This window comes from Trachemys scripta, chromosome 9 (assembly GCF_013100865.1).
Source record: "Trachemys scripta elegans isolate TJP31775 chromosome 9, CAS_Tse_1.0, whole genome shotgun sequence".
NCBI classification, from domain to species: domain Eukaryota; kingdom Metazoa; phylum Chordata; order Testudines; family Emydidae; genus Trachemys; species Trachemys scripta.
The window spans coordinates 92,998,371-93,014,632 of NC_048306.1; the positions used below are offsets into that span (position 1 = coordinate 92,998,371).

Here is a 16,262-nt window from a genome sequence, read left to right on the forward strand (position 1 = left end):
CTCTTTTCATAGGTTGTAAGCTTTTTGAGGCAGAGACTGCCTTTTTGTTCTATGTTTGTACAGCGCCTAGCACAATGAGGTCCTAGTCCATGACTGGGGCTCCTAGGCATTATGACAATAAGATAATAATTAATAATTATTAATAATTGTGCTATGTGCTGTATAAACATATGGTAAATGACTGTTCCTGCCCCAAAGAGCTAACAAGCTAAAAAAGCAAGACATATCAGGTGAGTGAGACAAACAAGTGAGTCAGGGTGTGGTGCAATTATAGCATGTGTGCAATTCTTAGCCAGTCAGAAGTAGATGAAAGCTGGAGTTTACAAGAAGATGATTGTTCAGTACCATAAAGGAGAGTTTTGTAGACTCTAAGCAACATACTGAAAGAGGATTAATCCTCAGATCTCTTTTGCACCTTTTACAAACTGTGTAGAAAATCAGATTATGAGGGATCCATGTGGGGGAAGTGTTATGCCAGTTTTCTGGAATCTTTTTATCTATTTAATATGGCTATTTTGCCATCTGCTAGTTCTCTTGATTCCTGCTCACATTCTTTGTAAAGTAACCCACAGTGTCATCTTCCCTGGTGTCTTCTTCTTTACCTTGCTGATAATTCACTTTGTCTTTTCTCTAGGGACTGGGGAGTGAGTTTATTCTTCTCTTCCATGTATTTATAAGATGCCATAGGTCCAGAACCTCAGCTAGTGTAACCTGGCAGAGTTCCACTAAAGTTAACAGAGCTATTTTGATTTACACCAGTTGAGGATCTGTCCCCATATTGTTTCTTGTAAAACTGCTGTTAAAACTAATCTATTCTTAGTTCACAGAGTACATTGCCCTTGCCATTATCACTTATCAGCTTCTTATTTCCTTACATAGAAAAACTTCCCACTAACTTTTCCTACCATGTCTTCTACTGCCCTGGTCCTCGCAGTTCTTCAACTCACATCCCAGTTTCTCTTGATTAATCTTCTGTTTTTCTTTGGATTATTTGCCTAATTAGATATTGGTTTATCTACCTAACAGATGTCTTCTTTTTTATCTTATCTTCTTCTATCAGCGCTTTAGATAGCTAAAAGTAAAATTAAATTATCAGTCATTGAACTTTTCGGTGTTTTTTTCTTCCTGTTACTTGTAGGAACATACCGAAACAAGCCAATAGTCCATCTAGTGCACTCAGCTGTCTCCAATGCTATATTGCTTCAGAGGAAGGCATAAAATACCTATAGTACAACTCATTGTGCAATATTATGCCATAAGGAGAAATTTCTCTCCAACTCCAGTAGTGATCACTTTATACTCTGTTTTTTGGACGCGCTTGCCAAAATTATTATTATTTATTATTGAAATATTACACTCAGCTTCTCTTTCTTTACTAACTCTTATTCTAAATTGGCACTGATTCTTTTTACTTACCTGTTCATTCAGATCCTCAGTTGTGATGCTGAACTGGTAATTGCATCTGTTTTACAGTTGTTCCTCCTTTTTTCCAAAAGTAGAAATTATGAATATTTTGTCAGTGTAGAAATACACTTATCCACCTTACCCAAACCACTTCAGATCCAAGATGGCCTAATTTCCCTCAGAGCGTTTGGGAATGATAAAGCAAAGCCTTCTGTCTAAGGATAGGACCCACAGCTCCAGTGGATTTTTAGTGTGAATAGTGGAATAGATTTCCTCTCACTTCTGAGGTCCTTAAGGCAATGGGAAAGAAGATATTCATTTGGGGGCAGGAGGGAGGTTAGAATTTGTGCTGTCCATGTAACCGTGGCTGGAACTCATTTGGCCATTGTAGAGATTGTGCGTGCCTTCTTGATGGAATTCATCTTGTACCTCACTGATCACAGTGTTTATAAAACACCTAACTAACTAGCGCTGAGGAAGGATCTTTACCAAGGAGAGAGAGAAAATTCTTTGATGGGAGTTATCTCCCTCACCACATTCAAACCTCACTTAAAACCTTGCTTCTGCTAGCTTGCCTGTGAAGAGGAGGAAAGGTATCAACAACAACAAAAGGAAGTGACTCATTAAGATGTAAACATACATACTTTATGCATAACCATGTGATATTTTTCTGTCAGCTTCATCTTACTCTTGTCAGTTTATGTCCCTCACTTGTTGTATCTTGTTGACAGTATTGCCAACCCCAGGCATTCAAAAGTCATGAGTCAGGCCCCGCCAAAAGTCATGGGATTGGCTTTAAAAGATGACGGTTTTTTAACTAATACAATTTGGAGTCTTTGTCTGCTGGTTTCTTGGCACTCGCTTCATATTTTCAAGTTTTCTTGGCAACGATTAGAGCTAGAAACGTACTATTTTTAAAATTAAAGATGAGATTCTCATGAAATTGCTGGATTCCAGCAGCTAGAGCTGTAAGAAAAACTCCAAATATTGTGAGACTTGTGACAAAATAATAATTGACAATAATGTTGAATTAGACACCTGTCAGGGCAGGGATCATCTCCTTAGATGTTTGATGAATTGTGCCTAGTATAGCTGAGGCCCAGCCTGACATGAAAAATTAACATATGGAGGGATGCCTCATCTCTTGGAAAATGGAATTAGGGAGGCGTGATGGGGTTTACAAACCCCACGCTGGAGAGCAAGGAGTACAGAGCAGCTCTGGGCCCAGGCGTCCCACCCAGCCACACCTGCAGGGCTTGCACAAGATGGAGGCAAGGCTTTAAAAGGGGGAGCAGAGCAGCTCAGTGGGAGGCAGGTATTGGAAGCGAGCAGATGGCTGGTCTGAACTCTGAGGGGAAAGTACTGCCCAGGAGCTCCTTGCCTGAGGCCTCACTACACAGAGTAGTGAAGAACCTACAAAAGAGAGAAAAGACACAACAAATCCTGCATCTTGGCAGGGGGTTTCATGAGATGACCCTTGCAGTCCCTTCTCACCCTATGATTCTAAGTGACTAAGCATTGCAGGTTAGAGACTTGAGAGAAGTGGCTTACTCTATGCAATTGAAAGAGATAGGGGTAGGAAGTGGCCCAGGGAGAGTGGCGACTTAGCACTCCAAGAGTCTAAGTGTAGTCACCCACTGTAGGGTCCTGAACCAGAGCTCAGTGGAGAGAGTGGGCCTAGGCTCCCCTATCCGCTCCCAGAAAACAGTGCAACACCAAGACCCTTCACCTAAGTCGAGAGGCCTGTTGGAATAAGCCTTGACTACTCAAAGACCCAGACCCTAATATGCCTGTTCACGAGAGGAGGACTGGAAAACCTTTGGGTGGGGGATGCTGTAGGACAGGACCGAATTTCTAATGGAATAGTATCAGAGGGGTAGCCGTGTTATTCTGGATCTGTAAAAAGCAACAGATGTATTGGAGCATAAGCTTTCGTGGGTGAATACCCACTTCGTCAGATGCATGTAATGGAAATTTCCAAAGGCAGGTATAAATATGCAGGCAAGAATCAGTATGGAGATAACGAGGTTAGTTCAATCAAGGAGAGTGAGGTCCTCTGCTAGCAGTTGAGGTGTGAACACCAAGGGAGGAGAAACTGCTTCTGTAGTTGGATAGCCATTCACAGTCTTTGTTTAATCCTGATCTGATGGTGTCAAATTTACAAATGAACTGAAGCTCAGCAGTTTCTCTTTGGAGTCTGGTCCTGAAGTTTTTTTGCTGTAAGATGGCTACCTTTACATCTGCTATTGTGTGGCCAGGGAGGTTGAAGTGTTCTCCTATGGGTTTTTGTATATTGCCATTCCCGATATCTGACTTGTGTCCATTTATCCTTTTACGTAGTGACTGTCCAGTTTGGCCAATGTACATAGCAGAGGGGCATTGCTGGCACATGATGGCATATATAACATTGGTGGACGTGCAGGTGAATGAACCGGTGATGTTGTAGCTGATCTGGTTAGGTCCTGTGATGGAGTTGCTGGTGTAGATATGTGGGCAGAGTTGGCATCGAGGTTTGTTGCATGGATTGGTCCCTGAGTTAGAGTTGTTATGGTGCGGTGCGTGGTCACTGGTGAGAATATGCTTAAGGTTGGCAGGTTGTCTGTGGGCGAGGACTGGCCTGCCTCCCAAGGCCTGTGAAAGCAAGGGATCATTGTCCAGGATGGATTGTAGATCACTGATGATGCGTTGGAGAGGTTTAAGCTGAGGACTGTAGGTGATGGCCAGTGGAGTTCTGTTGGTTTCTTTCTTGGGATTGTCTTGCAGCAGGAGGCTTCTGGGTACACGTCTGGCTCTGTTGATTTGTTTCCTTATTTCCTTGTGTGGGTATCGTAGTTTTGAGAATGCTTCGTGAAGATCTTGTATGTGTTGGTCTCTGTCTGAGGGGCTGGAGCAGATGCGATTGTACCTCAGTGCTTGGCTGTAGAGGATGGATCGTGTGGTGTGTCCGGGGTGGAAGCAGGAGGCATGAAGGTAGGCATAACGGTCTGTGAGTTTTCGGTATAGCCGAATTTCAGTTCATTTGTAAATTTGACACCATCAGATCAGGATTAAACAAAGACTGTGAATGGCTATCCAACTACAGAAGCAGTTTCTTCCCTTGGTGTTCACGCCGCAACTGCTAGCAGAGGACCTCACCCTCCCTGATTGAACTAACCTCGTTATCTCCATACTGATTCTTGCCTGCATATTTATACCTGCCTCTGGAAATTTCCATTACATGCGTCTGACGAAGTGGGTAGTCACCCACGAAAGCTTATGCTCCAACACATCTGTTAGTCTTAAAGGTGCCACAGGACTCTCTGTTGCTTGAGTCAGCTAAGATAAGAAGGAGAACTCCCAGGGAACCATGTACTAGGGAGGAAAACATTGAGCGTGGACAGAGCATGCTGCACAAGGATTGGTTCTTGCAAAGTGACCGAGCTAATCCAAAAATGTGTGATGTAATGTATAGTAAATGCAATGAGAAATGTATATGAAGGGAGAGGGTTTCTCTGTAACTTTGAATTTGTGGTACATCCTATGCCCACGCCCTGTGCTTGAATCTGATCAATTCAGCGTAGCTTTGCTGTATGCCAAATAAAGGAAGCTGAATGATGAAATCTGGAGTTGCACTGAGTTTTTTGGATCCCAGAGAACTGGATGAAGTGTTCTCCCATAACTGGACAAGGTGTTGTGGAGAAGCCGAGTGGAAAAGGTCTCGGAGGAAATTCAGTGGTACAATATCTGGATTCTCAAAAGGGATACGTAAATAATAAGGTCAAGTAATTGACCTTCCTATGATTCTATGACTCACTTGAGCAGGGCTCTGCTTGGGCAGAGGCATGAAATAGCAACAGTCATTCATGAGGCAGAAAATTCGAAAGTCTTTATTAATTCTTCATAAATGCTCTTATAAATAGTGCCTCAAAGAAGAAGTGGGCTGTAGTCCACGAAAGCTTATGCTCTAATAAATTTGTTAGTCTCTAAGGTGCCACAAGTACTCCTGTTCTTCTTTTTGCGGATACAGACTAACACGGCTGTAACTCTGAAACCTGTCAAAGAAATGTTGTCCTCTATGGGCAAGGAGGATTGGCAGGCCCGAGAAGCAACTACTGGATCAATTTTAGTAGGTATCCTTCTCCTCCTTACTTACCTTAAGTCTGCTTGCTATTGAGGAGAATGGTCATTTTAATTTGGGGACTGATTCTACTCTCATTTACACTGGCCAGACATCTGTCAACTCCACTAACTTCAGTGGAGTTCCTCTTGATTTACATCAGTGGGGGGAAGAAAATTGGACCCTGTCCAGAGGAGGAAACCTTGGAGTACAGGCTCCTTCAGTGGGAATCCATAAGTGCATCCACCATCAAGTGGACAGGAAGCACTTCTCGCTCAGTGGCTACTTACAGAATCACAGCACTGAGAACCATTTTTTTTCTGTAACATATACTTAGCTTGAAAGGCCCAAATGAGATATCAACCTTAGCTATACAGTGTTTCTTTCATGATTCACCACCATTGGTGGTAGCAACCAGGGAGACTACACTGTTGATAAGACTCAGGGTATTTTTTACCACTGTGTGGTCTAACCTATTCTGAGATGGTAAAAACAATTGAATTCTGTGCATGGTACAGCCTTCACTTTTGTTTTCACTATTGAAGCTCTGACAGCGGTGGACTGGGGATCCTAATTATGGGCCAAAGTCTGTCATGAATTAAAACATACAGTGTGACTTCAGTAACTGAAGGATTGTTTGACTTCACTGGGATAGCATGGTGTATAAAACAAACCAACAATATTGTGTGTAAATCATGATTAAGGCTGCGAGTTGGTCATGGAGATCACAGATTCTGTGACTTTCCGTGAGCTCCGTGATTTCTGCAGCGGCCGGTGTGCCTGGCTCGGGGCAGCTCAGGCAGCCCCTGTGCCAGTCACACCAGCCACTGCTGAGGCAGTCTTGGGCCACTCCCCCACATCCCCCGCAGCAGCAGAGTTTGGATGTGGGAGGGGGCAGGGAGGTTGGGCACAGGACGGGGAAGGGCTCTGGGCGGCGCTTACCTGGACGGCTCCCCGGAAGTGGCGACATCCCCCTCGTTCAGCTGCTAGGCAGAGGCATGGCCAGGCAGCTCTGCGCGCTGCCTCTGCCCAGAGCACTGGCTTTGCAGCTCCCATTGCTCCCGCACACACACACGCACCCAAACTCTGCTGCTGCTGGGGGGGGGCAGCAACACCCACCAACATCCTGCCCCAACACCAGCCAGGGTTCCGGACTGTGCTGCCGTCCTCCCCCAACCCCCAAATTTTAGTAGGGGTATATAGTAAAAGTCATGGACAGGTCACAGGCCATTAATTTCTGTTTACTGCCTGTGTCTTTTACTAAAAATACCTGTCACTAAAACGTAGCCTTAATCATCGTTAATCTATTTTGTTCCTTCTGGTTTTCATTCTCCCAGTACCATTTCTTCTAAAGTTCATCCTGAAAATATAAATGCCTGTAATATCATGACAAAAATAAATATCATACAGTATAAGCATGATTGCACTAGATGGCAGCAAGCAATCAGAACCACAAAAGAAGAAGAAACTTCAAAATATCAAAGCAATTTCAAAGCATTTCTTTCCAAGTGCAAAAAAGATATGTGGATCGACAACATTCTTAGCACACTAGATGTAGTTTTTGTTAGGTTATAAATCAAAAAGCAAAATACAAGTGAGATGTTATAAATTACTAAAGAGAGAGAAATGACTTTTAAGCAGTGAGGACCTTGTGATTTTACCACAAGCGTTTTATAAATGAACAGGATAGCAAATGCTGATTCATGAGGTCACCACTACTTTGAAGTGGCCAGGACTATACATCTCAGAGATAGTGAAGATTCTTTTTGTATAATGGAAATAATCACATTAGGCAAACAGATAAAATCTATCACATAGATCAGAGGCTGAAAAGACCTATCCGATCAATCCGTTTATCATGTGGCAAATGCATACAATGTGGCATTCACTATGACAGAGTCAGCAGGGCGAAGCCCCTACCAGCAATGAAGTCCATCTACAGCACAGCCATGTGAGCAATCCCATTTCCTCTGCTGACTACATCATCAGGCTACGACATCACTGGGAGGGCTGATGATGCAGTGAGGTGTTACTGTATTTAGTTCAGTGGTTCTCAAAACTTTTGTACTGGTGACTTCTTTCACACAGCAAGCCTCTGAGTGCAACTCCCCTTATGAATTAAAAACACGTTTTATATTGAACGCCATTATAAATGCTGGAGGCAAAGCAGGGTTTGGGGGTGGAGGCTGACAGCTCCCGACCCCCCCATGTAATGTGACCCCCTGTTTGAGACCCCCCTGGTTTACTACGTGTCCTGTCTCTGCCCTCCCTCCAGGATTCAGACAAAGGAGATGCTGGCACAAAGTCAATGGAAGGGGCGTGTGGTGTAGCCTCCAGCTGCGTGCTCGCCCCTTGGCTAGACACCCCGGGAGGATGGGGGGGGGAAAGACCATCGACACCATCCCGGTGCCCCTTCAGCGCATGCGCACTGAACATTCCTCGTTCGCTCGCTCACTCCTTCCCTCCCCTCTCTCTCTCTCTCTAATCACTTCCGGTGAGTCCGAGCGCGCCCGGGGTCACCCCCGCTCCCTTCCTGTTATTCCCTGTGTGGGGAAGCGGCTCTCCCAGGCGCGGAGGGGCTCGGCGAGCCCGGGGTAGCGCTGGGGCCGGCGGCGCGCTTTCCGCTGCTCGGAGGAAGCGCCGGGCTCCGGAGACCCGAGGACGGGCTCTGGTGGCTGGAAGGGGCGTCGGGGGGCGCTGCCCGGCGGGGAGGCGGAGGCTCCGGGCGGGGGGGGGCTTCGGGGCGGGGGGGGGGGGGGCCGTGTGGTTCGTTCCCCCTCGGCTCCCGGTCTTGGCCGCCTCCCCCGGTGCGGGGCTGCCTCTCCCGTCCCCCAGCTGGCCCGGCCTCGGGCCTCGGCGCTGGAACCGAACGCACCGGGGAGCGAGAGGTGAGTCACCCGGGGAGAGGGGCTGGGCTGGGGAGTGGGGACCCCGAGCCATGCCGGGGTCCCCGCCCTATTCCGGGAGCCCCCGCAGCTTCCCCCGAATGAGGCGGGGCTGCTGTCCTGTGTCCCCCCCGATAACCCCACGGGGGGGGGATAGATCTGCCTCCTCGCCCAGGGGCTGGTAAACGTGTCCGGCTCCTGCGCTAGGAAATGAAGACACGGGGGGTTAATTGGTCGCTAATTTTGAGCGTTCCTAATAATGCTGTTTTTTTCTTGTCACCACACGATGCCTCTTGATTTTCTGATGACTGCTCCTGTGGGGCTGGTATTAACGCCAGGGTGCCCAGAGCTTTCAGTCAACATCGGGCTCTGTTGTGCAAACACAGACTCAGTCCCTGCTCTGAAGCGTTTACGAGCGAACTTAAAAAAAAAAAAATCCCAGTGTGAAAATATTGCCTTCTGCTTTATAGGCGAATAGAGAAATAAAACATCATCACCAGCTGATGCTACACTGGGTGGCACTTCAGTCTGGTGAGCTCAGGTTATTGCTCTTTGAAAAGTGTCTCCTGTGTTGTTTCTAAGCAACACACAAATAAATTCAAGCAACTTTCTCAGTTTAAATTTTATGCCTTTCCTTGTGTATATACACACAGGACCTGAACAATAAATAGCGCAATTGCTGAGTTAATAGTCCCCTTCAGATATTTTGTTAATACATTGACTAATGTGTAGTGTTTTTATGTACCTCATGGCAAAGGTTGGTGGCTAACAAGGTGGTAATAAAAAGAACAGGAGTACTTGTGGCACCTTAGAAACTAACAAATTTATTAGAGCATAAGCTTTCGTGGGCTACAGCCCACTCCAACTGGGAAGGAAAAAAAACAGTGGAAAAACAGATTTTATTAAATGAAACACAAAGCCCATACTGTTTATTTTGCTTTATAAAATGTATTTATTCTTCAAACGTAAAAATGCATACATTATCCACAATGATGCGCTTCTAGTTCTAGTAGTGGAGTGCAACTGAATTCTTAGTCTGTTAACTAGATAAGCTTAATCAGGGCAGGAAATGTCTTTCAGTTATGCATGATGTCTAGCACTGGGCTCCTGGTCTGTAACAGGGGCTCCTAGGTGCTACTACAATGCAAGTAATCGTGCCTCAGTTTCCCCACTTGTAAAATTGGGGTAATGATACTTACCTAATTTGTAATGTGCTTTGACGTCTACTGATGAAAAGCACTATATAAGAGCTAGGTATTGCTGTTAATAATGTTCTCATATCTGCTTTTAGAGACCAACGTACTTAGTTTTTCAGCATCGACTCTGTTATGAAACTTGGATCAAACCAGTCCAAATGAGCTTTAAAACATTCTGAACTGTCTAAATGAGAATGAAGGTCTCTTAAAAACAGACAACTCTTGATTAACGGCCCTGGCTGTGGTTTAGTTCCACATTTTTCCCCACTGTTTTGATACAACATGCTGCTTTGTAAACAGATTTGGGCACAAATCTGGATTTCGTAGCATTTAAAATCAAAGAGAATGAACTCGGGTACATGTTCTGTTAGCTGCTTTTCAACTTCCTATTCTGGGTTCAACCAGTAGGGGTTGTAGGGGGGTTCCAGATGGGGACACCAAGCAAAGAACCCTGGAGAGTCCCATGGCTCTTCAAAGGAATCAGTGAACGCTGCCCAGAGGAACTCCGCCTAGAGGCATGAAGCAACATGGGAGCGAAAACACGATCCACAGTCAGAGCATCTCTGTTGAGCTTCCTTTTCCTTGCCTGGCAGATAGCAATCATGGCTGGTGCCAGGAGGAAGTCTTGCAACTGTGTGGGGCCACAGATGGGGTGTGCAAATATGAGAAGAAGGGGTGAATACAGCCTGGAAGAGCCAGAAAAGGGCTGCAGCCTGATGCGCACCACTTAGATGTTCCCTCTTGCTGCAGAAGGAGCCATCCTGGCTAAATAATGGAAAAATTCTTCGTGTGTGTGTGTCCTTGTATGGGGTCTAGTTTGTTCATTAGAGCAAGCTAAATTTCCACTGAGACTGTCAGTGTCACTAGCCTCTGATCTGAAACTCCTTCAGTTGCTTTTGTAAACTTAGTGTGTCCTTTTAGAATCTTTGCATGTAATGTGATGTTTTGATCAAAGTCCTCTGGCTCAGTGCAGATTTCATCAGTTGGATGTAGACTTCCTGAGAGTACGCAGACTGTCTCTGGGACGATGAGCTAAGGGTTTATCTACATGGGGAAATTGACCAGAATAAAATAAATCACTTTATTGTGGAATAATTAGGATGTTTCCAAACTGATGTAATTATTCTGGAATAAAAGTGATTTTCATTTGAGAATAGTGCCAAAATGGGGAGTGGTTGTGGCATAGCTTATTTTGCAATAGGTATTATGGTCAATGTCTCCATGTGAACAAGCCCTAATACAACCAACTGTGAAGCTGATGGTGGCTATGGAAGAATTTTTGAAATTATGCAATATGTCTTAGTACTGCTGGGTATTTTGCTTTCTCAATAAGGCTTAAATAATGTGCCGAACACTATATGACAAGTTCAAGATGAATGGACCTGAGATGTTCTCTAGTCTTTATTTTAGTTGTCTGTGCAATTAGCAAAGATCTGCTCACCTCTGCATTCTTAGCAACTTACATGCAGCATTTCATCCTTTTTTCTTTTCAGATTAGAATCAGTAGCTTTAAGTAGAATACATTTGTCCCTTTGCAGAGGCTTCTAGTCATTGTCAGTTCTCTTGTTTAATTCAGGATAGGGTGTTAGTGTCAATGTCGTTTCATTTAATTTTTCCTGTTCTTCACTTCTGTATCTAATAGTGGACCTGTGAATTTGAATCTGTCCAGCATATCTAGGAGAAAGCTGTATCTGCTTCTTAAGTTGCTCAGTTGTGCTATATTGAAGGTGTTGATAACTTAAGACTTGATTTTTTAAAAAAATGTTATGGTTGTCTCCATGGTTTAGGCCTAGATTAATCATTGCCATTTTTTGGATGTTGAAGAGAAACAGACTCTTCCTGGATGAACATGATGCTGAAAAGTTGCTGGAAGGCCTAACATAGGAATATAAACCATTCTGGCTATGTTTTAATGTTGACGGTGGTGTCAAATGTCTCTCTTGCAGGGTCATCCAATTCATCAGCTTTTTGTTCCTTTAACTGCAGAAATCACCTTTTTGGGGTGAGGTGGGGGGTGGAGGGATTGGACTTCTTTCCTGATGTTAACTCCTCCACAAACTCAACTGTGTAGTCTAATGAAGTCTGTGCTATAATAATACAGCTTCTAATACTGCTGCTGTAGTTATCTGTTAATGTTTCTGTTTTTAAACCCTATTTTCAGAGGTTTTATACATCTGTCAGACAACTTGCTTCATTTTTTCATTAATTAAGCTGATACTTTGCATGCAAGACTCACATTTTTCCGAAACAATTTTCACAGAAATAATCAGTTCAGCTTCTTCCAGTTTTCTATCTGGTACTTATAGGGCCTGTGTTATAGTAATAATTAAACACCTTATAAACCTTAATAAACTTATCTTCACAACACAACTGAAAGGAAGGGAAAATTACCACAACTTTGTGGATGGAGATTTGAGGCACAAAAAGATGAAGTAACTAGCCCAGGGTCACACAAAGAAGTCTGTGGGAGAGCTGGGGATCAAATGTAGATTTGCTCTGTCTAATTCAGTACCTTAACTGTAAGGCTTTCCTTCATTCCAAACAATTAATAGGCTTTATATCAGTGTCCCAAGTATTGACTACATAATTGTAGAAAAAAGGGCTGGTAAAAACTAAATTTTATAATTAATACATGCTCCTGAACTTGTTGGGGAGGAAAAAAACTTCAAAGGCATAAGTTAAAGGCATCAGCAGCGTTAAACATAAATCTTCCAGCTTTTGTCTTATTATTTAATTTGAAAGTACTGTTTAAATTTTGTAACTTTGAACATTTGGGAAATAAAAAGTCAAAGTTCAGACTTGTAGTACTATTAATGTGTTTTGAGATTCAGGAGGTTTATCTTCCCTTTGATACAAGGATGTGTATAGCTCACAAACTTTTATTGTGGTGACGGGGATGGATGTGTTCAATAGTTGATAGAAAAAAGCCAGTATGGTGTATAAGGTCAGTCGTGCTGAATGTGTATCTTGTGTAAGCAATATGAGTTCTTGACCAGAATAAAATAAATTTAGCATTTGACATAACAATGTCCATGCCTGTAGGAGTCAAATCTAATGTAGCCACAGACAATACAGATGCACCAGACAGTGTTGCAGGTTGAAGCTTTGGTAATGACCGGAAGAGATGATAGAAATACTTTCTCTGAAGGAAAAAAAAACTGGTGGGAGATCACTTTTCTTCTCCCCATCCCTCAAGTTGTGAGTAAGTAAGGCAAAAAAAAAAAAAAAAAAAAATTCACAAAAAAGCATAAGAAGACAGTGTCATATTTAAAAAATTGGGGAAAAACAGACTAATGCCTCTGCTTTCGCCAGTATGTTTTCTGGGATAGAAGATAGTGATGTGTGCACTCTACTTTAAAGTATGTGAAGTACTCCTGGATGTTACGAAAGTTAGATGAACTCAGAATATAGCTTTCTGAAATTTTGTTTGTATTTCTATTTTGAATCTCTTTATGATGTCTTACAAAGAGCCTAAAACAGCTGCTATAAGTCTATTGTGTTAAATTTTGAACAGCTTCTATAAAACCAAAACTGCCAGTAAAATGAGAGTTAATAGATAAGTAGGAGCAATCAAAACATACAGATTCAGGGTATTTGAGGATATAGTAATATCCATATAACCTCATTTAAAAAACAAAAAAACCCTTCTGTCATGCTGATTACAAAGAGCTTTCAATACATGTAGTGATGTTTCTTGTGGGCAGAACACATGTTAATCTAGAAGATTATTGCTCTGTTCTCTTGTTTTTAACATTGACACTTTCAGAAAACTTGCTCCCCCCACAGTTCTGCTGCATCTTTTATTTTTTATTTCCCCCCCCCTCCCCTTTCCCCCTCCATGTGCTTTCTCATTTTCCTAGTCCAGGAAGGAGCAAAACCACTTCACAGGTAAACTTGCATTAAGTGTATTTGTTGGAAATGTTTATACTCAGTATATCAAGATCCTAAAAGAGTGTTCAAATCATATAATTCAAAATGGGGCATGATGGGTATATTTGTAGGTAACCTTCCCTAGGAATAGTGTGACCAGACAGCAAGTGTGAAAAATTGGGACGGAGGTGGTGGGTAATAGGAGCCTATATGAGAAAAAGCCCCAAATATTGGGACTGTCCCTATAAAATTGGGACATCTGGTCGCCCTACCTAGGAAGCTCTTTGAAAACACATTAATTTGGCATAATCCTATCTCTTCAAAACTTGCTCCTGTCTCATTTGCCACAGAGATGATTTAGCATCTAGAGAGGAGGAGAACCTCTACCAAAGACATTCAGATTAAGAACATCTGGGTCAAGCACTGACTATGGATTCATCCATTTTTTTCATGTCCACCTTCCTTATGCCACCACAAAGTTGGAGCCAGCTCAGGGAAGTCAGGCAGAAATACACACACATATTTTGAACTGCTTAATCTCTTTGAGATACAATAGGAATACGCTGTGTCAAAGCAAGCACTTACACAGGAAAAACAGACACTTGTACAAAACAGATGTCTAAAGACAACTTATATGCAGAAGAAAACATACTCTGGCATTTTTCCTTTTCTATGTGTGAAGGCGTTCTTTTAATGAAGGGCTGTAATTATCACTGGTGACTTTGTAAAATCACAACTCTTGTTAACACTTCTTTCAAATACAGAAGTCTTGATGAATTGACTAAGACTTAAGCTATGTCTACACTGCGCACCTTTTAGTGACACAGCTGTGCTGCTACAGCCATGCTGCTAAAAGGCATGCAGTGTAGCTGCTGTTTGTCGGTGGGAGAGAGCTCTCCTACCAACAGCTTCCACCCCTAATGAGCTGGGTAGCTTTATCAACAGGAGAGCTCTCCTGCTGACAAAGTGCTGTCGTCCCCCCCCCCCCCCCCCCCCCCCCCCCAGGACAAAAGTTTTGCTGACGAAAAGCACTGGTGTGATTGTGTGTTTTTTTGTTTTTTTTTCCCCACACCTCTAAACAACAAAACTTTTGTCATTCAGGTTCCAGTTTAGACAAAGCCTTACCGTAAAATACCCTGGAACATTGAGCCAATTGGTTGTAATATTTAGCCAACAGAATGACTCGTCTTCCAGGGAGAAGAAAGATTTCTTCTACAGAGTAGTGTCCAACGGATGTTTCCATAGTCACTCTCCAGAACGGAGAAATATTGAGTCTTTTATATGTTTGTTTACACCTCTTAAAACTGACTTTTTTTCATAATTGTTCCTAGTGGTATCCTTTGTACTATAGTGTCAGTTTGGACAAGACAAGCCAGTCTGCTTTATCTTGTAGTGCTCAAATAATGTACTTGCAGCAGTCGCAGCATTAAGATGTTTTAGAAGTCTTAATTAATCTAATGTTCAGTATTAGCCCGTAATAGCTCTGGGCTGCTCCCTCCACACAGGAGACATTGGGAGGAAACACTAATCTAATTCAGATTTCCTTTCAGATAGAATTGTCTTTCTCCACGCAGAGGCTTTTCAAAGTCAGCTTGACTACAAATGTCAAGGCATTGATAAAGATTGGTGCTAAAATTAGTTTATTGTATACTTTTCTCCCTAGAATGGATGGAAAGCCTGAACTATGTCAGCTCAATCTATTTAGCTAGTTTTCCTAACTTCCATTTTTCCTGAGACTAGTAGTCCTGCAGTGCAATGTATCATAAATTAGAATTATGCATCCATAAAACACAGGTACCTGCATGGTATAAGAACTAGTTCCTTATAAATGGGAAGTTCTGTGCTAGTATATATAGCCATGGTGAATGCCTTAATTGATTGATCATGTGTGCATTGGTCCAAGCAGCTGAGGATTCTCTTTGCACACCAGGAACAAAAGTGAATTCAGTCTGAACTTGATTCCCTCTTTCAGCAGTTGGCAATCAGTAGACTGTGCACAACGTCAAGAAGCATCTAGCAGTGTTGAGAGAAGATGGAAGCAATGAAGGTGTGGCATGATAGTCTGAGGGTAACTGTGGTCATGGGTGGAAAGGCCTGTCACTTCTGTGATGAATTTAATCTAATGTTGGCATGTCAAAACACTGAAGTTTCTGATGCTTTTTGAAAGCAATTCACCTTCACCTTGCAACAAGAATGAGGCCAGCTACTACAAAGATGAAAATGAACTAAAGACTGAGGACATGAAGCTTCAGGCACAAGGAGAGCAACAATAAGTAGTGGATAAATGTTGATTATCAAACAGATGATTGGAGATGAGGAGCCTTCTTTGTAAGGTATTAAACAGCACTGTTTGTTCTTGTGAAAATTATTGCATAAGCTTTTATGGTGAGGTAAATCAGCATTTAACTTAGAGCCTATACCGTTGTTATTAGTGTGTTTGTGATTTTTAATTGCAAACTTAACATTGTTTAATGACAAAGCACTAACCCCACTCTTGACCACAAACTTTTTAATAACAGATTTCTATTTATACCATTATTGCTGAATGTGGAAATTCCCTGATGCTGAGAGAGTCATGGGAGGATGAAAATATGAGTTTTTAAATCTGCTTTGCATGGTCATTAAATTGTTATAATGCAAAACACACAACCCTATTTCTGATCTACAAACTGTTTCTATAAGCAAATTCTCAGTTCAGTTGGGAACCTCAAAGCCAGGTGCCACAACTGTAGTCCTCATGAAAGTGTGCATGGTTGCTAGTGAGGCTGGAAGCTTCTCTCTGAATCTGTCAAGCTTTTAACTGAGACACTA

General features: G+C 42.7%; 1 protein-coding gene across 5 annotated transcripts in view; it reads left to right on the forward strand.

Annotated features, from left to right (window-relative positions):
• The first annotated feature begins 8,011 nt into the window (after positions 1 to 8,011).
• The window catches only part of PIK3CA (phosphatidylinositol-4,5-bisphosphate 3-kinase catalytic subunit alpha), a 71,432-nt gene continuing 63,181 nt past the window's right edge, over positions 8,012 to 16,262 (forward strand). The window contains exons 1-3 of one of the 5 annotated variants that reach the window (XM_034780578.1): positions 8,012 to 8,388; positions 15,424 to 15,498; positions 15,619 to 15,784. The gene's annotated coding sequence lies outside the window, so the exon portion shown is untranslated. Of the gene's footprint in view, positions 8,389 to 15,032; positions 15,785 to 16,262 lie in introns of those variants that run through there. The other 4 variants (XM_034780574.1, XM_034780577.1, XM_034780579.1 and 1 more) reach the window with 4 other exon arrangements.